The sequence below is a fragment of the Polyodon spathula genome, chromosome 22 (assembly GCF_017654505.1).
Source record: "Polyodon spathula isolate WHYD16114869_AA chromosome 22, ASM1765450v1, whole genome shotgun sequence".
NCBI lineage: Eukaryota > Metazoa > Chordata > Actinopteri > Acipenseriformes > Polyodontidae > Polyodon > Polyodon spathula.
The window spans coordinates 27,185,581-27,202,725 of NC_054555.1; the positions used below are offsets into that span (position 1 = coordinate 27,185,581).

Below are 17,145 nucleotides of genomic sequence, written 5' to 3' on the forward strand. Positions count from 1 at the left end.
TGAGCGTGGCTGCTTATTAACATCTGGCCAGTAAAACTGGCCGCTATATGAATATGTGTGGACAGTCCAGACAGGACGCAATATCACAACTCCCTGTGATACAACTCAACTTACAACACAACTCCCTTACGCAGCTCCTACCAAAGTCAGCTATGTTATTGCTGTAAAGCTAGTAAGCTTTAACTTCAGTGCTATCAAAATAAAAAAACAAATTCGCAGCTTGTCAACAAAAGAAAGTTTGATATCCGTGAAGCGGACAGCTGTCTTTAACAAATATCAAACTGAATTTATTCATAGAAAAGCATTCTTTAAATAATTCACTACGCTTGTCTGAACCGGCAATATTAATGCTCAGATGGGTTGTTGGCAGCATTTTAAAATCAACGTCCATCCGGCTCATTTCCTTAGACAGCCACTGTACTGACCACCTTAATAGAAGTAGAAAAAGTATCATAAAACCCGAACTGCGCATCAGTTACTGCTTGTACAGTACAGGGGCTATTGCTGGTTTACGAGCGTTACATATCTCACAGGAGAATTCCCATGGCTTTGGGTGTGATGTTTCTTTTTCTAGCCCAGATCGTGCTCTGCTGCACAGTGACGCAGATACTCTTTGTACAGCAGCTTCTGCAATAAAAAAATTAAAGAAAACAGCACTATGTTTGTTGCAACATGTCCCCTTTACAGTTTTAGTGTTTTTTTTTTTTAACAATGCATTTATTTCCTGCACAAAATGTATGACAAACAATATAAGTTATTGCAGTAGGTCAGTTGAGCTCCCATTAACCGAGGCAGAAATTCCTTTGCATTGGTGCTCTTATAAACTGTACAGCGATGACATGTAGACCTCCTTATTGTACCTTCTTGTGTTTCACGGCATCTTGAATATAATCTTGGTATTGTGCAAGGCATCGCTTTTCCCTCTTTGTAAGGGTCCGGTAAGTCTTACTGTAGACAAGAGAAGAAAACAAAAAACCCCTGAGCTTGAGTGACGTGTTGATTGGAAACAAAGCAAGTTTCTCTGTGCGTTCCCCTAAGCTGGGAACAGTCTGTTCATAGTGGGGATAGGGGTAGACCCTTACCTTGCATGATATTTTGCCAAAGAGAAAAACAGGTAACAGGTGGCAAGCAGAATAAGCAGGAGTCAGATCTGCCCGTCTTCTGGTATCCAGCCCCACAAAATCATCATTACACTCTGCCAACACAAAGAAACAAGCTTCTTAGTGCAGCTTACAACTCCCTGCTGTCCACAAATATAATACCTACAGTAGTTCTAGGAGTTAAAGACTATCATACTATATACTTTATAAAGATCCTAAATGTATCTAAAACAGTTTTGTTTAGCGTGCAAAGCCATTGTTTTAGGCTGGCAGATTTATAAATAAACATTATAAAAACACAGGGGCTAGTATTTGGTGCTAATTGTTTTATTTAACAATTAACACATGCTGTTGAGTGTTAATTAAATCCCCTGTTTGAATGGGATAGCCAGGTGTTTTGCAGTTAATTAAAACCCCTATTTGAATGGGATAGCCAGGTGTTTTGCAGTTAATTAAAACCCCTATTTGAATGGGATAGCCAGGTGTTTTGCATACCACCAGGATACAGTTACTGAAGTGTTTGAGTAGAATTGCATATCCTTCCTTACATGTACACATACAGTGCTTGAGTGCAGAAGGCTTGCCAGGCTCTCTCCCACAGCTCCCTCTACTTCATCCCTGGAGAAAGTGTTCAGCAGGAGACTAATCACGAGCAGCACAGGCAGCACAGTCCCCAGAGCGCCAAACAGGAGGGATTGCAAGTAAGAGCTTTTATTACAGCCCACATACTCCCTGAGCGAATGAGAGAAACACGACAGTCAAATGACATCAATGAGCTTCCAACAAGAAAAGGAATTCGAAACTCATGTGGTGAACAGAGTGAAGTTATGCAAGTACTTCTTCTGGATTGAGCTGACGCGTCGTTGCTGTGTCCTGGTTGTGTTCCAAGTCTTCGCTTCTCCTAGGGAGCCGCACAACCAGGGATGCTCCTTAACGTGGACACCCTCTCATCAGATCAAGCTCAGCTAGAAACCCCATGAAGCACATCTCTTGTGGGACTGCAGAGGCTTACAGTACTGGAGTTGTAATTAAAAGCTCTGAATCATTCAAATTCCTTTGGAGTTACACGTGCTGCCAGTTATTTCCATAGCAACTGCAGCAAAAGACTGGGATCGTTGCAGGGGAAACCTTTAAGAACACGAATAGCTCAACTGAAGTTACTGATAGTTTTGCACTTCAGTACCTCCTATGGTATTAAAAGTGGTATTATTCAAGGGGAATTGCGCCAACGCCCCATTTCCACCCCTTATTCCCCTTCATCAAGGTCACCCCCCCTCACATGAACAACCCTACGCAGTCATTTCAGTTTTAAAATACAAACATGCAGCCTTGTCCACCTTTCCTGTTGATTCTTTAACAACAACTGCAAGACGTCGAAAAGGATTGGGTTAACTCACTCCTGATGCGCAGTGTTCAAGGTAAGAGGATTGGGTTAACTCACTCCTGATGCGCAGTGTTCAAGGTAAAAGCCAGCAGTACCTGTCAAGTGTAATCTGATTGCTGATGGTTCTGCAGATCAGGTCGTAGTCCTTGTCCAGCTGGTTGAGTGTTTCCTGCACAGCCTGGCTAATGGTCTTCTCGATCATCTTGCAAACCCCATCAGTCTGGTTCACACACCGGCTGGGCTGACAGGCAAACGTTATTCCCAGCTGAGCAAGACTTGCAGCACCTTTCCCAGCTGAAGCCACGCTGTGTAACTACGGGTCGGCTCATGCTATCAAACTCTTTAAAAGTACAAAAGCCATCCCAGCTTCTGGTGTTACTCTGAGCAAAACTCATTCCAAACCCAGCACGTCCGAAACGTCAGATTAGAAAAAGTATTTAGCCTGAAAGCTTTTTGTGATTTCTTAAGTTTTATAACATCTTCTGCTCATAGGGTAAGATTAGTCTTTGCTGAAATACATTTAGCTAGGAGAATTGATCCCTTACTGTAGAACATGACTTGTAGGCTATTTTTTTTTGTAGAACATTTACTTTTATATAACTTGATGTCATTTGCCTGGGAAAACACTGAGGGGAGGTGAGTAGTTTATTTTAGTATTCCTGCAGTAAAGAAAATTAAACAAACGATAACCCTGTCCACACAAGGAAGGTGGCTACCTAGGTGTTTTGCATTACTGACTCAAGGAAACACAGCAGCCCAGCTCTCCCTGCCAGTCCTAGCTGTGCGACATCATCATGGAAAGATTAAATACAGTATGAGTCTCGATTAAAGCCCTTTACCTAACAACGCTACTGGCTCACATTGCTTTATCGCAAGTCGAAGATTAGGCACAGTCTGCATGGCACAGCTTCACAGCACCTAACAGTGTGCAATCGAAATGTTCTCGGAACCCCTTAGGTACAGTGTTCCACTAAGCAACTATTTAACTGAAAGGTCTGTAAAAAGATGCATGCTGATTATGGCAACATACATATTCGGGTTTACCTTTACCACATAAAATGGTGAATACTGCTTTTAATTGTAACATACTGTTCAGTCTGCACCCAAAACACAACATTTACTTTTATATTCATTGCAGCACATTAGAGAATATTCTCAATTATCTTTCCAAGTGATATGCAGTAGGCATTCACAACAACCTTAAAGGAGTGCATTTGTGAGAGCGACAGCTCTGGCCAAAAGGTTTGCATCACCCGATCAAATTAGCAAATTCACAAAGTCGAATGAAATCTGCTGAATAATGTTACGTTAACGAATTACACAGCGCTTGGTAGTTTTCCATATACTTAATAAAACTGAAAATAACTGAATCTAACATGAAATACTGTACTACTACTATGGCTTTTAGCAGTATCATTTTGTAGTTTCTTTGATTACATGATGTTAAATAAAATATCTAAATTACACACATATAGTTTTCTTTTAAATTATGTCTCAATCCTAAAATCATAGGTGCTGAAACCTTTGGCCCTGGCTGTAGATATATTATTGCTGGGACTCCTGTTGAAGATCTTGCTTGTTTTTGCTCACTATAAATGTATTTAGACCACACTGTAAACAAATAAAATCATAGCCAGCTAGCCAGATACCTTACCTTCTGTGGGTTGGGTATGTATATCGTAGGCATCTCAAAACCACACTTGTTCAAGCCGGGTCTCCGACAAAGCTCCTGAACTATCTGCATCATTACTCTGAAATAATACGAATAATAATCCCGGTTACAGTGTAGCATAATGAAGTCTGCCCAGTGAGATTCTGACCGCCTCATTTAGAAGCAGCGCAGTCAGGTGATCACGGTGCTACCTGTCTGTCAGTCTCCCGGCCCGCCTCATCAGAGTTGCTGAGGTAGAAGAGGAGCCTGTCTCCGCACGTCTCACTGAGCTGCTCCACAATGTCCACAGTGCGCTTACACAGAGCCTGACCCATGGGGTCAAAGAACACCAAGATGAGGTCAGCTTGCTCACCTGCACAAACAAACACAGGAGCTCACTGGTCTATGAGAGCACCTGTCTGCACGCTGCTTCCACGAAGCAAAACATATCTTAAAGAGGTTCAATTCAACACCTACTTGTTTCTCAGATTATACTCATCTATCTGTCTATCCATCTATCTACTGCAGTTTTGAAACACTGGTCAGAGAGGGTTTTTTTGTCATCGATTTCCACTTTGTGTGTTTTTTTTTAATATTGTTTTTGTGTATTCTATTTAATTGTTAAAGTTTTTTCAAAAAGGAAAAAAAAAGTATGTATGTATCTATATATGTTTTAATGGCACGAGCATGTGTCTTCTGATATTTCTGAACCATTCTGGGTGAGTTTGAGTTGTATCCAGCATCTCTGCTTGCACTCAATTAGCAGTCAAGGTTGTGCCTCACCAAAGCTGCCAGGGGACCGCCCACTAATCCTATCACACTAGCACTTATCTTTCTAGATGGCTTTTCACACAGAATTTCAAAAATAAAAACACCAAGGAAGGTCTGGTGCTTTCAGGGACCAAAAGATCAATCAAACCAGCAAAGAATGTTAGCCAAAATGTCGGCAAACTTTTCTGAAAGAACGTTAGCGAATCTTACCAAGCCAAGCTAAGGCACTATTCACATCGAAGGGGTACTTCATATCACCGTCCACCAGCCCTGTGGTATCTATGAACGTCACCAGGCTGAACTTCTTCTGTCTGGAGGTGGAGATCTCTGTAGAGAGGTAGTCTGATACACCTACAAAATATATCTGCTGCATGTGTATATAAAACATCTACAAACTGGGAAGGCTTGGAGAAGGAGTGAAGATGGGTTTTGAATTTCTGAATCTATTCTGGTCATTTAATGTTTTTATAGTGTTAACCCTCTTCCCTATCAAACTACCTCAATTTGCTAATGCATTACCCTTTATGACATTAAAAAGACAGGGATCTGTGAACTAAATGCCACAGACACTGATGCTGTATATCACAGTTCAATCGGGGTACCCTTATAAAAGTTTACCACTGTGATATTGCAGTTATCCCCCATGCTTTTCCCACTGTTATACTATGCATTAACTATAGCTTAATCCAGATCCAGAATAGAATACAATCGAAGTTTTGTGGCGTAAACAACAACAACAACAACAACAACAACACACAGCCACAGTCAGCCTTGGCTCCTAAGAGTAAAGCTACAGAAGCGAACGAACAAAGTGGTCATGGTCACCCACAACAGCTCTTCAACTGGCAGCTTTACATGAATAAAAGAATAAAGATAGCCAGTGAAGAACGACTGTGGAGTGACTCCTTGTCATCTACACGCACAGCCACTTCTGCTCCAGTTCAGCCAAACATTGCAAGTTTCACTGCAGAAACCCAAAGAGGTTTTTCAACGAGGCCTGGTACTGTATTGCTGACAAGCTACATTTCTTCCCAGGTACATCGAAGTCAAGGGAGAAGACTCCCTGGTGACACGAATGAGCGCAGTCAAATAAGCATCATTATATAACGAATCTAATAATAACTAATGCGCCTGTCAGCTGAGACAAAATGGTTTAGTTTTAATCTGCAGATTTAGGGCAAGCGATGAAAATGATGAACACAAGCCCAGTAATATGCAAATGAAATGTGCCCTTAATAAAACTACTACACTCCTAAACTGAGAGACTTGAGTCCATGTACCGTAAGAGACAGAGCACATGTCAGTCTTGCTTAAAGAAATCAATTCAACTTTCTTGAAATATATACGTGCGCCCAGCGATGAATTACATAAACATGTACGTACAAGCATACAGAAACAGTGCTGACTTTGAAAAGCTACTGAGATTTCAACGAGGTAACCTAGCAACAGACATCACCTAACAGTGCAGCAAAGGCACCTATGTAGGTCAGGGCAGATTAATGACATTTAAACTGAACATTTATTACTGTTTAACAGTAGAATACAAAGTTGGAATATGGAGGGCTGTTTGAATACTCAACACAATAGACTGAGAAACTATAAAAACAGAACAAGGTCACTCACTTCAAGGTCAGCACTTAAATTTCATTTCTGTCCAAAATCATCCACAGGGACTTACAGCAATAACAGATTACAGGGAAACAATAAACCCGACCAGCCCAAAAATATGGATAACGTTGATAACCAATTTAAACTGTGATCAATTCAATCACTGTACTCCCACTCTGAGGCTGATGCAAACAAGTGCGTTCTACAAGATTGTGATGCAGCTTAAATTGGAGACTGTATTGTACATCTCTAGCCTTACACAGGGACATGTGACCGATACCTGGGCTGGGACTCAATTAAATAAACTAGGTGCTTGTATAATCCTATTTGCCTTTAAATAGCACGTACATGCAGGGCATAAAATTTTGACAATGGTATTTCTCTATCAGGGAATTAATGAGATAAACCTCACCACCAAATGCATTCACTGAGAATGCATTCGGGAAAGCATGTTGCTTCACAATTAGATATGCATTAGTGTAATCACTGTGTTCTTTAGCAAAGGGTTACATTGTTACAAAAGTGGTGTGACGGACAGGGCAATGGTTGGGAAGCATGTAATAAATTCTGATTGAAGGTGGTGATGAAAGGGCGGTCCCTCACTTGTGACTGACCCAGGGCAAGGGAATTGCAAAAAAAAAAAATTTCCACAGTTTTGAAAACTACTTGGCAGCATACCGCTCGGATTATCTGCCCTCCTGCTCCCTATTACAAAGCTGTCCCAGAGCTGACGTATTGTATGTTGCATCTCTGGCTGTGACGTCAAGCACAGGTCCAAATGTCGCCTTCATTAAGGTGGACAGACACTATGTCAGTGTGGAGCAGAAGTCAACCAGGGCTTGGTGTCTGGGAAAGAGACACTGCTACCAAAACCACTACATTGCGTTGGGAGATTTCCAGGACAGGATGACAGCAATGAATTAACCAAAGCCTTGAATATGCCATTGTCCACTGCTCTAGACACAATCAATGATTAATCTGCTGTGTGCATCATAAACACAAAGGCCATGCAGTAGAGTACATAACATATTGCTCTGTTACAACAATATCTGGGGAACAAGGTTATTGCAAGATTCGTCCACCGGGTTGACAGTTTTATCGCCTTGTTTTTTAAAGGCGTGATTTTACTGTATACAGTAGGACATTGCAAAAAAGATTTCTGATGCACGTTACAGTACATTCTCTTTTTAAACCCAGAGCCCTCATTTCTAAGCCTCTTAAGTACGACACCAGGAGATACTGAGGAAACAGCATGAAACTGAATGGGATGTCATCCCTCTGTAAATATTCCATGCAATGTGTTTGTTATCCAGTAGGGGGCTACAGACTAACAGGGAATGTAGATGTTTTGTACAGCAGATATCTATGTTATTGTAACATATAAAGACATGGATACAATCTTCTCATCCTATCTAATTACTAGTATTCATATTTAAATAGAAAGCAATATGGGTCCTTATTCAAATTTGTGTTTAAGTTACTGGTACAATTTCAGAGTGGGGTGAGGTAGGTGGGTTTTCAATGAACTTCTGCCACACATACTGCACTGGAGCTGTGGCAAAACCCATTAGTTCTCATGAAACTTCTTAACTAACACTACCTGACGTCAATTGTAGTCCACTGCTGTCCGTCTGCACTGAAAACTGAACTTGCACAAAGGGTTAGGTTCTATTATAAGCATTTCTAAATGGCATTCCTCTTTGCGCTCTTCAAATATTACCTGGGTCTGACTCCCTCCTGCATAAAGGATCCTCGCCAACTTAAACATCCTAGAATAGAAACTGCTTTGTCATGGGACTAAGGATGCATAGCTGGATAATCACTACAAACTTAGAAGCTGATTGTATAAAGCACACAGGTTACTCTAATTGTATAAAGGGCAAATCAAGTGCGGGCACGGACAAAATAAACAGTGATTTAGGTTGAACAGCATTCATTCTCGATTTAAAAACGTTCTGCTTTAAATCTTGATTTAAAAATGTTCTGCTTTAAAAACAATCCCGGGAAAGAAAAAAAAAAGGAAAACCTTTTTTTTGTACAAATTCAATTCCAGTAATTTGAATGGAGAAGCAGTACACTGCACGGCACCCATTTGCTAACAAACTCTTCTTGTTGTAAAAATGACAGCACTTTTAAAAAAACAATGAAGTGTGTTGAACACGAATGCTCATACAACTTTTGAATATGCTATTGATAGAGTTGCTGCGTAAATGTTTTTTTTTTTTTTTTTTTAATGCAATAAAAAATTATATTAATGACACAAACACACATTTTGGAACTGAAAGATTTAGCAGCATGTATAATTTATTCATAAAGGCGTGCAAATTAAAAACATCTTATTCTTCGTTTTTATTTACAAATAAAAAAGCTGATTAAAATGCAAGAACGTTCCTACCTTCAAACTCCTGAAGTGTTTGGAAAGGTGGAGGGTTGCATTGCCCTATACAAGAGAGATTTTTCATTAGGCAGTCAGCTATAGACTGGGTCTTCTCTCTGCTCCTTCGCATGACAGACATGCCTCAGATCAGCGTTGGGATTTGTAACAGTGGAGCTAAACTGAGCTGGCCAGTTAAGCAGTTCCTGTGTATAGAAGATAATCCTCCAGCACTGGTCATCTCTGTAATTACATGATTCATCTTTGTCTCCTTAACTGGTGTCTGAACAAACTGTCTGATCTGCAGCACACAGCAGCCAACGCCTTATTCTTAGCTATAAAGCTAGTCTAAAATATGATGCAAGCTAGCAACAGCCACTCAGGGACTGTGCCGTTATAATAGTTACAGTACATCACTCTAAGATGCAATAAATTTAAGTGTAGTTGGCAGAGTTGACGGCTGCTGGGAAAGAAGCCTAAGGACAGCATAAAATGACGACGTTCATACGGTATCAGAAGGTACCCAGATTCCAGTAAATGATTAATTAGATCTATTTATAAGCGTGCCTCATGCTTTTTATTCTTATTGTAGCTTGTCTCAACAGTCCTCTAAGGCTAATTCACAGGAATAGCCTGCTGCAAAAAAACACACAGTTTTTGTATCTACTGTGGGCAGAATCTGTCAAGAAGCATTAATACTGTTTGCAGTGACTGAATCATGTACAGTATGCAAAAAGGTTTAGATGGAACCATATCTGAGGTTAAAATGTTACCATAAATAATAACACTAATACTAAAAGTAATGCTGATAATTACCACATTTCAAACCATGCTTTCCTTCAAAATTCGGGAATCAAGAAAACATTTAACAAATAGGAATCACAAATCTCCCCCCATGTGTGTGAGAGAACTTGGTGCACAGATGCTAGGCTGCTGATCACGTTAACCCTTTTCCACTGTCAGATGCAATGACTCAGCAGGGTTTCACCTAATAGCAAGGGTGCTGCGAGCAGAATTATTTGGTTTGGATATTGAAGCAAGCAAAAAAACACACGGAGAGCTGCTGCAAAAGCATCACATGCTAAATTAAAACATGCAGAGTTCAAGACCAACAATCCACGTTAGCTTTAAATTAACCTCATACAATGAGAACACTGTATCTGCAAACATGCATATTTAAACACTGCACAGTGCTGGGATGCACGGTAGAGCAACACATCTTGTTGTGATTATGAGTATTGGATTTGAAGTAGGACATGTGTATTAGTAACACTACAGCACCGTTATTTGGGGAACTATAATTTTGACAGTGCTATAGAATACTGTGATAGCATTGTATCTGTTTGCTATTAAGGTCCTATATGCTTGTAACGCATGTCTTGAAAGAAGCCTTTGCACCCAAATATAGGCCTAAAAGTTTAAGTAACGTATCAAGGTTGGAAAAAAAAAAGACTCCTATTGCATAGCAATTTCACCCATTCCAGGTTTTACTACAAGCTTATAGCCACAGTGTACAGGTAATAGGCTTGCGTGTGATCCATTAAACTCATAGTAAAACCAGAACTGGATGAAACTGCTATGCACTGGGAGTCTTATTTCTATCCCTGAGTCTATTGAAATAACTGCTTACTGTGAGTGATTCTCTTTAACGATCGCTTGTGGTAAACGTGAATCCCTGAATCTCGATGGCAACCCCTGTCTTCTGAATGTGCTCCTCCACATACCTGCAATGACAGACACAGGAACAGCTGTGATGAGCACCACTGGACTGTAAGCCACGCCCCACTGGAACTTATTAGCAGCAACTACACTTAGAATATCGCTGAGAGAGTAGTGACAAAGCAATCTAAAAGTTTAAACTGTATATAAACATATTTAGCACGTTAATATTGGGGTTTTGTTTGTATGTTTTTTAATTTAGATTTAATGGCTTGTATTATGTTTATAAGTGTTAGGTGGCAACCTCTACTATCGCTTCTCTTGCAAAGACCACTGGCTGTGACTGCTGTAGTCCAAGGTCTTAAAGAGCAGGAGCTGATACACCAGCTCTGTGAGATGCAGTCCTCCACTATCTGAGTCAGACAGTTAGCACTCTTCATCTGTGATAAACAAGCAGGAGCTCAGGTTTCAGAGCCTGAGCAACAACTACAGCAAAGCACTCAAAAAACACCTCAGGCTGACGTCTGTCCGACTAAATTAAATTGAGCTCTTTTCATAAAACCAGTTTTCTACCATAACGCCTTTATGTTTGCATGTACTGCATTTACATAAAGTAGCTCAATTATAATGTTCTGTATAATAATAATAATAATAATAATAATAATAATAATAATAATAATAATAATAATAATACCCGCCTTCATCGTTAGTGGCATGAGTATGGTCTGCAAGATATTATTATGGGGTATCACAGACCATTTGTTCAATCCAATGCCCCAAACATATTGTCCAGTGTCTAAATGAGTAAGTCTAGTTCAAGCAGTTAGGCTAGCAGTGAACCTGACACCAGGGATGGATTCCTAATCCATAGCAGTTTCACCCATTCCAGGTTTTACTAGGAGCTTGATTAGCCACAGTGTACAAGTAACAATCCCAGGTGAGTCTTATTAAACTCGTAGTAAAACCAGGAATGGATCAAACTGCTATGCAGTGGGAGTCTTCTTTCCATTCCAGTGACACTGATACAGCAGGGCATAGCATGTCTCAATATGGGACTCACTGTCCATTCTTGCAAGATAAGATAAATACGAGTAAAGATAACATGTTGCAAATGCACGAGGAATTTAAAACAGGACTCGATTGGCACAAGAGAAAGGCAGCTTTAAGGGTTCTGGTTACCAGTTGATAAAGGAGCTCTCCCCTGCTGAATGGTTTCCCATTATCATCACGGTGTACTTCTTGTGTGGAGGGAGTAATTGAAGACCAAGACTGTTTGCTATCTTTATCAGCCCTGGAAACTAAAGAAGGTAAAGCTGTGTTGAACTGTTTCTGTTAAACACAGATATAACAGCCTGGCAGGCCCTATGATTCCACCCACCCATTCCTTACATATCTGTCTTTGACTGGCCTTGATGCACCTGCAGCTTATTTTGCTCCTTAGCACTGAATACAACTGCAGCTGATGAAGAATTGGTGATACAGCTTTTCAGCTTCCACTAACGCAGTGCAAAGACACCAAGGCTTTGAATATAAAATGAATTCACACACCAGCCTAAACAAATATAAAGGCAATCTCACCTCCTTTTATTCACTCTCGGGGGACAGAACACCATTTCTGTTTATGCAGGATCCTTTCCGCTAGGTCTTTCCTTTGCAAGTGTAATATCAGATTAGGGAGTCGATCAAGCACAAGGTGCATCACAGGGTTTAAGCCAATTTGGATCGATCTGCAATTAACTAGAAATAACAAGGCAATCTGTGCCAATACCTTGCTTTTTAATTCTCTCCCTGCTTTTTCTGCTGTCACGCGTGCACTGTCTTGACCTGCTGGAGCTGTCACTTTACACCCTGAGGCTGGGTTTAACGATGTGCAGGTCTTCTATGAATGCTAATTAACAGACACGCCTTGAAAAAAGCCTTTAGGTTCTGGAACGATCGGGGTAGCACCACCTGCTCTGTAACACAGAATACACAAATAAAAAGACCCGTATTCTCAAAGTTAGTTAGCCTGGTGAAAAAAACAATGTCTATCAGTATTTGCTACTAATGTAGAAATACATTGCAATTATAATGGCATTCATAACTGGTTAATAACAGAGTAGGTAAATGACAGCACACTCCCGGGCTGGGGCATATTCTGTATTCTGCATTGCACCTGTCACCCCCCCCAAATTACACAAGTTACCCAGCCATTCAATTTCTTCAGTAGTTATACTATGGCTCCTGTTGTATTACGTGTTACAAGAGGACTGGCCGTTTTCGGGTTAAATGTAATTCAGACTTCGCATCACAGTGGTGTACGTCTTTCCCGGACGCTGACTTTATATAACTGAATTTACACTCCGTTCCTACACCTTGAATTACCCGTGCGAATGAACATCAATCCAATTGTGCGTGCTCGTTATACAATATTTACCGTTCTCCCGGTCGGTGTAGAGGGTGTGACATTCTCTGAGAATCCGGTCGCCGGGCGAGATGACAGCCGAATCTACTGAGTTAGTGACGGACCTGAGTTTCACTCTGCCGCCGGACATGATGCGAGTAAAAACGTGAAAGACAACAGCATGGCAGGGCAAGGGGACTGATAGGAAGTTGCACAATGGAGCTCATCTTTGAAACTGTTTCGTTGCAGAAGTTTAGAATGACGGAGCTTGAGCGCCCCTCAGAGGGAAGCGCCTTACAATGTGTACGGCTTGCACAATTTTGAAATGGTGTATGGAAGGGAGATGTCATTTTTCATTCGTCTTGCTTGCGAGATTTTTACTGCATGAAAATTAAGAGTAATTTTTTTCATCAGCAATAGATTAATAAAAAGCACCTCACCTCAAAATCAAAGGTATTAATTATTTGGGATTATTTATTATTATTATTATTATTATTATTATTATTATTATTATTATTATTATTATTTTTTATTATTATTATTATTATTATTATTATTATTATTATTATTATTATTATTATTATGCATCAGCACCCTAAAAAACACAGCGGGGTCTTTAAGAAATTATGTATTCATTTTATTTTTGTAATCCAGCTTTGATCTGAAGTGTTGAAGAACCAGTACAAAAAAATCCCCCAATTTTGTATACGAGTTATTTTAGAAGATGTCAATGTAAGGGTGACATTCCCACTTGTTTGTTACTCTTGCCGTGTAAAATATCACAAGATATGCTGTACATATATGTCTATACTAACGATAGGAATATATTTAATAATAATAATAATAATAATAAATAATAATAATAATAATAATAATAATTAACAGAATGTATGGCTTCTGTAAGAACGAGCTATCAACAGATAGGTTTTTAATGCGTACATATATTCTTAAGAATGGCTATTTAATTAATTTTTTAAAAAGGTGTTTATAAGCGTACTGTCGTTCTGAAAATGGTGTCAGTGAATATAAAATACAGTATTTACGATAGCTTGGTTCCATATGGAAAAACTGTATACTGCCTTGTCTATAGAACAGATGCAGGAACTAATAAAGTTCATACGTGTTAAATATGACACAACGTACAATGTCTGAATTTCTGGGCTCAGACAGCAGGATTTGAAATAAAGCTGGAGCAGCATGTAATTTGCTGGGTGAGACAGTTACTTTATTTAAACTTTACATACCAAAAACATAGCATGATTAACCCCAGCCAGCACAGAGAATGGGACCACAGCGTGATGAACTCCAGCCAGCACAGAGAGAATGGGACCACAGCGTGATGAACCCCAGCCAGCACAGAGAGAGAATGGGACCACAGCATGATGAACCCCAGCCAGCACAGAGAATGGGACCACAGCATGATGAACTCCAGCCAGCACAGAGAGAATGGGACCACAGCATGATGAACCCCAGCCAGCACAGAGAGAGAATGGGACCACAGCGTGATGAACCCCAGAGAGCACAGAGAATGGGACCACAGCGTGATGAACCCCAGCCAGCACAGAGAATGGGACCACAGCATGATGAACCCCAGCCAGCACAGAGAGAGAATGGGACCACAGCATGATGAACCCCAGCCAGCACAGAGAATGGGACCACAGCATGATGAACAGCAGCAGAGAATGGGACCACAGCATGATGAACCCCAGCCAGCACAGAGAGAGAATGGGACCACAGCGTGATGAACCCCAGAGAGCACAGAGAATGGGACCACAGCGTGATGAACTCCAGCCAGCACAGAGAGAATGGGACCACAGCATGATGAACCCCAGCCAGCACAGAGAGAGAATGGGACCACAGCATGATGAACCCCAGCCAGCACAGAGAATGGGACCACAGCATGATGAACCCCAGCCAGCACAGAGAATGGGACCACAGCATGATGAACCCCAGCCAGCACAGAGAGAGAATGGGACCACAGCGTGATGAACCCCAGAGAGCACAGAGAATGGGACCACAGCATGATGAACCCCAGCCAGCACAGAGAATGGGACCAAAGCATGATGAACCCCAGCCAGCACAGAGAGATGGGACCACAGCGTGATGAACCCCAGAGAGCACAGAGAATGGGACCACAGCATGATGAACCCCAGCCAGCACAGAGAATGGGACCACAGCATGATGAACCCCAGCCAGCACAGAGAATGGGGCCACAGCGTGATGAACCCCAGCCAGCACAGAGAATGGGACCACTGCATGATGAACCTCAGCCAGCACAGGGAGAGAATGGGACCACTGCATGATGAACCCCAGCCAGCACAGAGAGAGAATGGGACCACAGCATGATGAACCCCAGCCAGGATGCTGTGCAAATTGGTTAGTATGGTAATGCTGCAATGGTTTCTTTATTTGTATGTTTAAACAGCTCTGAAGCAATTGCACGGGTCTGAAAGTTACCACGATGAAAGAGAAGACATGGAGCAGGAGCGTGCAGCGCTGCTGGGGGTGAAGCCAAAAAAACCGTGGGACCTCTTCATGGACCCAAGCCTGCGCTGGCAGCTCCTTACCATCATGCTACTGAACTGCGCCCAGCAGCTCAATGGCATCAACGCTGTAAGCACGCGGCCACTGCATTCAGCAATGTTGTACACATACATGATGGCATCAATTAAAAAAAAAAAAAAACAGCAGCCATTCAAAACAAGAAATGCGTTTAATAATTTCATTAATTTCATTTTATTTATATAGCGCCTTCTAACAATCTAAATAAAACAGGAAATCATTTGCATTCATTGAGAAGTCAATGTATGCATGAGAAGCCAATGTGCTGGTGCTCCACGACATCAGGGTGATCACATGACTGTGTGGGGCAACCTATGGAAGCCCAAGGAATAGCAGACTGACACATGGCGTGAGATTGCATGTATGTGTGAGCTGCATTGTTAAAGAATAGGGAAGCAGAGTAAATCATATTGGAGTCTTTTGAAATCCTTTATTGGACTTGCCATGTATTCAAGTGACCTTATTAATTGGTATTGTTATATGTATTGCTATATATAGCTAGTCATTGATTGTTTAAATTGAAGGCAGATAATAGTGATTTGTGTTTGCGCTGTTTATTTTCCCTTGGTAGATTTATTTCTATGCAAACTATGTGTTCACTCGAGCTGGTATCCCAGTGGAAAATATCCCCTACATCACAATAGGGACTGGAGCTTGTGAATGCCTCACTGCACTGACCTGTGTAAGTTAAACCCATATTTTACATCTGGGGTTTATTGCATTCATTTGTATTAAAGACGACTTGTATAGAGGGACCCCTGTATATCCCCTTCAGTCACTCTCTGTGTAATTGTACCATGTTCAATTTCCTATCTCTACATCTGTTTTATAAAGCATATAAGTTTTTGCAGGGCAACTTCTTGAACTCCATAGAGTTAGCAGAAACCATTATAAAATTGCAATAAAAAAATTGGAAAAATTGATAAATTGAACACTGACTAATCCCCTTATATGCATAGCAGTTGCAAGCCATTCTTACCACGTTGCTTCTAGAATGGCCTGCAGCGATACTGCTTCCTGGTGTTCCTGGTGATCTGTTGCCTGGTTGCTATCTACATATTCTTCTTTGTGCTGGAAACCAAAAAACAAAACGTTTCTCGAAATCGAACAGGAATCCCAAGCGCTTTATGGCAGCAGAAGAAACGCTGGAGACGCTAATATGGGAAACCTGTCAGTTACTGAACTCTGCAGACATGTGAACTTTGTGAAGCGTTACTGTTTTATATGCAGTCTTAAAACCGGTTGAATGTTAGACTGAAATAGAAGGTATCGGGGTGGATGAATACATGCGGAATGACTGGGGTGGGATGGGGAGCAAATAAAACAACGGTGCTCTGACATTAGCAATGAAGAGACAAACAGAATTATAAATACAGTAAGTGCCAGACGAGCATTGCACCAAAAGGTGCATGAAACAGGGTGTACTTGAAACTATATCGTGGGGATTTTAGTTTAGATTTTTTTTATTCTGTATTTTATTTTTTTGGCGGATAAAACAGAACTATATGTTGTGATTTGTATGATAGAATTTTTAATGTGTTTTTTGTTGTTGTGTCTCAATACAGATACAATTTTCCAGAATGCAGCATTGAACTGCTCTATCCAATATCTCTGTATTGAGTTAAACAATGTAATGCAATAACAAACCTGGTG

At 40.8% G+C, this 17,145-nt stretch overlaps 1 pseudogene; it reads right to left on the reverse strand.

The window, feature by feature from the left end:
• Positions 1–217: 217 nt before the first annotated feature.
• On the reverse strand, positions 218–5,793 carry LOC121297593 (annotated as a pseudogene).
• Positions 5,794–17,145: the final 11,352 nt, after the last annotated feature.